The sequence below is a fragment of the Arachis hypogaea genome, chromosome 18, assembly GCF_003086295.3.
Source record: "Arachis hypogaea cultivar Tifrunner chromosome 18, arahy.Tifrunner.gnm2.J5K5, whole genome shotgun sequence".
Classification (NCBI taxonomy): Eukaryota; Viridiplantae; Streptophyta; class Magnoliopsida; order Fabales; family Fabaceae; genus Arachis; species Arachis hypogaea.
The window spans coordinates 72,122,207-72,129,046 of NC_092053.1; the positions used below are offsets into that span (position 1 = coordinate 72,122,207).

At 41.7% G+C, this 6,840-nt stretch overlaps 1 non-coding gene across 1 annotated transcript; it reads right to left on the reverse strand.

The window, feature by feature from the left end:
* Positions 1-288: 288 nt before the first annotated feature.
* LOC112773361 (small nucleolar RNA R71) lies at positions 289-395 on the reverse strand. The gene has a single exon (XR_003187915.1). It is a non-coding gene; the product is annotated as a small nucleolar RNA R71 (small nucleolar RNA).
* Positions 396-6,840: the final 6,445 nt, after the last annotated feature.

Here is a 6,840-nt window from a genome sequence, read left to right on the forward strand (position 1 = left end):
AACTTTGAACTAAAACTCCAGCTCATCACCCTAGTCCAGAACAACTGTGCATTCGGAGGAAGTACCCAAGAAGACCCCAATCAACATCTCACCACCTTCCTAAGGATATGTGACATTGTGAAGTCTAATGGTGTTCATCCTGACACCTATAGACTGCTTCTGTTTCCCTTTTCACTCAAGGATAAGGCATCTAAATGGCTGGAATCCTTCCCGAAGGAGAGTTTAACAACCTGGGAAGATATGGTAAACAAATTCTTGGCGAGATTCTACCCTCCTCAAAGAATCAACAGGTTGAGAGCTGAGGTACAAACCTTCAGACAACAAGATGGTGAAACTCTCTATGAAGCATGGGAGAGGTTTAAGGACTTAACAAGAAGGTGCCCGCCAGATATGTTCAATGAATGAGTGCAGTTACACATTTTCTATGAGGGTCTTTCTTATGAATGAAAGAAGGTAGTGGACCACTCATCCGGGGGATCTTTGAACAAGAAGAAGACCATTGAAGAAGCCATAGATGTCATCGAGACTGTAGTTGAGAATGACTACTTCTATACTTCTGAAAGGGGCAACACTCGAGGAGTAATGGAGCTGAACAACATGGACGCTCTGCTGGCTCAAAACAAGATGATCACCAAGCAGCTGGCTGACCTTACCAAGAAGATGGAAAGAAACCAAGTTGCAGCAGTCACCACCTCATCAGTAGCTCAAGAAGGAGTGAATGCAGAGGAAGAAGGTGACCAGGAATAAGCCAACTATATTGGGAACTCACCTAGGCAAACCCATGATCCATACTCCAAAACTTATAATCCTGGTTGGAAGAACCACCCAAACTTTGGGTGGGAAAATCAATAAGATCAAGGCCAAGATCAGAGACGTCACAACCCCAACAACAATGTAACTCACCAACACCCCACACAGAGATCATATCAACACCCACCCAACAATACCTCTCAACATCCATATCAAAACCAAAATGGCCCTTCTCACCCCTCCAACCTCAGTCCACCATCACCATCCGAAGATAGACTCTCCAGAATTGACACTCTACTGGAAGGTATATGCAAGGAAATCCAAGACAACAAAGTGTTCAGGGATGAGGTGTGAGCTAATATAAAAAATCAGGGAGACACCATCAAGAGGCTAGAATTTCAAGTGGGATACCTCTCTGAGAAGATTCCTAAACCTACTGATAGTTTCCCAAGTGACACGGAGAAAAACCCGAGAGGTGAAGCAAAGAAAGTAAGATGGAAAGAATGCAAGATGGTCATTATAAGTGATGAGGGGAGTATGGAAGAACTGAACAAACCTTTAGAACACTCTTGAGATATTCCAGCAGAGAAGTAGGAAGAGGGTGACCAAGAAACCAACTCCACACAGAAGAAGGGGTTAAGGGAGAAGGAGATTCTGAACCCATATGCACCTTTTCCCCAAAGACTCAAGGGTGGTGTAGAAAGGAGAGTGTACTCAAAATTTCTCGACATGTTTGCATCTCTCCATGTAAGCATACCATTCATCAAGGCCCTCCAACAAATGCCCTCATACATTAAGTGTATGAAAGAGCTGCTGACCAAGAAAAACTCACTAAAAGGAGGACAAACAATAGTGATGAATAAGGAGTGCAGTGCTCTCATTCAACTAGAGTTACCTACAAAAAGGAAGGATCCATGGAGTTTTCACATCCCCTGTGCTATAGGAGAAACAAGGATTGATAAAGGACTCTGTGACCTGGGGGCAAGTATCAACTTAATGCCTTTATCCCTAATGAAGAAGCTTCAGATCAGTGAGCTAATTCCCACAGATGTAATCATCAAGTTGGCTGATAAAACTCAAAAACAAGCAATAGAAGTGGTTGAAAACGTGTTGGTGAAGGTTGGAAACTACTTCCTTCCCACAGACTTTGTTATCTTAGATGGAAGAGAGTCACCTCCATCCAATCATATTGGGAAGGCCATTCCTAGCCACAGCTAGAGCACTTATAGATGTGGAACGAGGAGAGCTAATACTGAGGATACATGATAAACAACTTACCTTCAATGTCTTCAAATGCTCACAAGAAACAGATCAAGAGAACCAGGAATTAAGGGGAGATCACAATAAGGCATTGGTGGAAGAAACAAGCACTGAAGCACAAACGGTACACCTGGGAATCCCTTTGGTTGGTAAACAATACAGTCAGAAGGTACAACAACTAAAGGAAACCCAAGAAGAGCTAAACCCACCAGAGTCATATGAGACTAGCAACAAAATTTCCCTGGAGAAAGAGGCCACAAGGAGCAGGATAGCATTAAAAGAAACAAGGAAGAAGGTGCCAAGGGGATGGAGGAACAAGAAGATCCCTACAGAGGATTTCTCTTCAGGGGATAAAGTAATCTCTGCTCATTTCCCAGCTATCCCACCTCATCTCCCCACCATTCCATCTCAGTTGCCTAAAGTTTTCACCTTCAGCAGAATTCTCTCCTTGGAACATGTGGAGGTTTTTAATAAAACCAACGGAGATAGATTCATTGCGAGAGGGGAAGATTTGAAGCACTACCAACCACCCTGACAAGGGCAAAACGTCAAGCTAATGACGCTAAAGAAGCGCTTCATGGGAGGCAACCCATATTTTAATTTTTTTAGGATGTCTGAAGTAGTTAATAAAGCAAGGTTCATGAATTTCAAATCAACTTTGACAAACACTTAGATGAATCCCTATATGCAACATATAGTGAACAAAAAATTTGGTGTTCCAGGCAAACTAAGAGGACAAGAACACAATTCACATTGTGTTACTCTTAGAGCCTTAATCAACTCTTTTTACACCACATGGTCACAAACTAAGTTTGGTGTCACCAATGTTGCATATATGAACAAGTAATCAGTCAGTTGGGTTGTATTCATGAATAGCACTTATTCATTTAAAAACAAAAAAATTTAAAAAGTAGTTATTCCACTTTCTAATTTTGCCGCCACTATCCAAACTCATTAGTTCCTTTTATCTTGTAGGAGAAATGAAGGGAGGATTGGATGAAATTGATGGGACAAATGAAGAAGGGGGTTCGGCCACTTTACAAAGAGGGACTATACACATGTCTTCAAAGGGAATGCATTGGGAAATGTTGCCATGCAACATTGGAAGAATGATACCCTTGGAGACCGAGCCAATCACGTCATACGAAGTGATGATCCTTGTGCCCATCTCACCAAACCCCAACCGTCCACCATTGTTTCTTACTATCAATCCACACCCTTCGATCACCTATCATCTCACTATATAAATGACCCCCACTCTATGCCTCTCCATATTCAAACACCCTTTTCATTTCATTCTTTTCTTACTTTCGAAACACACACCCAACACTCCTTCTTTCATCCAAAAAAACACGTTAACACAATCCTCCAGCTACACCTTATCCTAACCCGGCCGAATTCCATCATCAATCCATATTTTTCAACACCTTCATGTACCAACTTCTACTCATGGCATCATCAAGCTCCAAGAGGCGAAAGGGAAAGGGACCGGTGGAGAGCATCCCTTTTGATGAAGGGAGGTTCAAGACCACCTTCCATGAGCTTCAATTTGAACGGATAAAACACAAGAAAATATTGTCAGAATTGACATTCCAGTTCAACGATGATGAGTGCCCACAAATTAGAGAGAAGATTGAACAAAGGGGTTAGCAAGAGCTCACGAACCCAGACACAAAGATAAATGCAAATCTCATTAAGGAGTTCTATGCCAATGTGGCCAGAGAAGACACTACCAAGGCCCTTACCTTCAATAGCTATATGAGAGGAATAGAGGTAGACTTCAGTCCCAATGCCATAATGAGGACTCTTCATCTGAGATCACAACCTTCTGACAAGCCCAGTTATCAAGCAAGAATAAGTAATGGCCCCGACAATGATGAGCTTGAAGAAATTGTGAATGATATGTGTGTTATAGGATCAGATTGGGAAAGGTATTCGGACAAGAGGCCACGGTTCATTAGAAGAGGAGATCTCATCCCGGAAGCCAATGGATTGTTTGAGCTCGTGAGAAGATCTATCCTTCCAGCCTCAAACAATTCTGAGGTCAACATTGCTCGAGCTACTATGGTACATTGCATTATGAGGGGTGGAGACATCAATGCATATGAAATTATAGCTGAGGGGATCCAAGAAGCAGCCGAAAAGATTGATCTGAGTGCTCGGCTTTGCTACCCCAGTACCATCCTGAGACTATGTATGAAAGCCAAGGTAGTCTTCGAAGATAGCAATCCAAATTGGATAAACCCTGGAAGGTTAGTTACGCTCCAGCACATAACATATGTGGCACCTACTCAACAACAAAGAAGGCCTCAGATAAGGAAAAGAACATCACAAGAAGAACCTCATCAAGAAGAACCTCAACAAACAGAATACCAGCAAGAAGAGCAATACGATCCAACTAACATAAATCTGGTTCACATTCAAGGAGCCATTGAGGATTTGGCAAGGAGATACATGGAAGGACAAGAACAACAACTACACTTTCAATCCCAAATGATGGATCGTCAAGAAGAACTACTCTCTAATTGGATGAATCAACAAGGGGAGTGGCAGAAATAACAAATGGAGCAGCAACAGGAACACTACTCCCAGCTCACTCAAGCCATCAATCAAGTGACTGAAAGGCAGGAGCGTCAAGATAAACGCCTTCAAGAACTCAACCAACATCAGCTAGCTCAGATGAAAGCAATCAACGAGTTCAGCGTGCTTAATGAAGGACGGCAACTACACAAGAAAGAGTTCAACATAAACACTCAGGCCAAGTTGACTTATGTGGCTAAGCATATGCATAATTTGCACTCTGCGATCCCAAGATATGATACGGTTCACAAGGACCTAACAGAACAAGAGGAGGGGAAGGTGAAACAACAGAAGGAAGCATTGAAGAAGAAGATGGAAGATGCTGGCTTCTGGAAAAAGCTGATTGGGAAGTGTAAAGGAAATGGGGATTTGAGTACTCAAGAAGGACACAAAGAGGACAAACAAGAGAGAGAGCATGGGCACCCTCTTGAGTAAAAGGTGGCAGAGTTCTTTTTCATTTTCTTTCCTTCAAACTTAAAATAAGGAAGATCATGTATGAAATAGAACATGCATCCATAGTAGCTTAGGAACTTTCAATTCTGTCTATTAAGATTTCATTGCTTTTGTCATATGTGTGCTAGTCTAAGTTCCCTGCTTTCAATTTTATCCTGCCTAAATGTATGCTTGTCCTTTAAGCTAAATAAGAGAAAATGTTATGAAAAACCAGAGTGGGGTTCATCTTGTGGAGTAAGTTCTTAATGTTTGTGGTGTAGTAATTGGTTAGCTAAGTTGGTCCACCAACAAGGTATACAGGCAACTACATGTTCTAAATCCTATGCTTGAAGCACATTCTATGAGACTAGTTGAAAAAAAAAAAAAGGTCCGAATAAGAAAAAGAAAAAAAGAGCAGTGAGAGTTGGAAAAAGGAAAGAAAAAGGAATAAGAAATAAGGCTAGGCACCAAGGGTTTAAATCTTGAGGGATGTGTCTGTGGTGTTCCTGTGCCAAGGATCTGCTTGGATGAATAAGTTCTCAGGAGTGCTTCATCACTTGGTAACTTGGGTTAACTAACCCGGGATTATCAACTGAAAATCCACTATTAAGAGCAACCTTGCCACAGAACATTTAGTAACCCAAAGAGGTGCTGGACACCAAGGCCACAAGGAAAGAAAATAACAAACCATATGCCTGTGGTGTGCATGTATGGGGGAGAGAGACTTGAGGGAGTAAGTCCTTAGGGGTGTTTCAACACCTAGCACCTTGAACCAACTGGTTCGGGAGTATTGGCTGAAAGCTTATTTTAAAGAGTTGCCCCCTCACAGAGCACTTAGCCTAAGAATACAATAAACCATGAAAAGAAGGGGGAGATCAAGGAATAAAGATCTCATAGGATGCAATCAAGCAAGTATTCAAGAGCATGATAAGGACCTGGAAACCAGTAAAGGAATGAACCTAAGTTGCTATGCATGAAACCCCATAAACCAAGAACTTTAGTGATGCCAGGGCATCATGGCCTATTTTTCTATGCTTTGTTAGTAGATTTTAATTCAGTTTTCATACAATTTCTGTTGATAAAAGAGCAAAAGCATGAAAAATCTCTGCGTGAAATAAAATCTCAAGCATAGGTGAATTTTAGTTAATATACATGGTAAATATGATGAAATAGATCACACTAAGTAAAAGTATGATTTTGAGCATTATTAGCACACTTAGTGTAGTAAAGTTTATCTTGTTTGTTACTTTGATACATTTTGTTTGTTCGATTTCAGGCCAAAAGAAATAGAGAAGAGCCACGTTAGTGGCTACGTTAGCACCACTAACGTGGCCATTAACGTGGAAGGAAGGAAAGTTTGGAATGTTAGTGGGAACGTTAATGGCATTAACTTTGAAGAAGGAGAGCATGGAAAGTTAGTGGCAACGTTAACACCACTAACTTTAGCGATGGCCAAGAACACCCACGTTAGTGGCCCCGTTAGTGCCATTAACGTGAGGCACTAACGTGGAAGAGGGAGAGTCTTGTAGCGTTAGTGACAAATGTGAGTGTCACTAATGCCCTCGAGCTTTGGTATGCCTACGTTAAGGGCCACGTTAGTTACACTAACGTGGGCAAAATCTCACCCGGCAGCCTGATCATACCTTCTTCAAACAAGAATAACTTGAGCCACAAAACTCCAAAAGAGGTGATTCCAGTGGCATTGGAAAGTAGGATTCCAGAGCTTTCCAAGAATATATGGCACTACATGGTGGACACTAAATTTGAAGGAGAAAACCTTCCCCGAAAGTGCAAAGATGAACATGGTATCAACCTGTA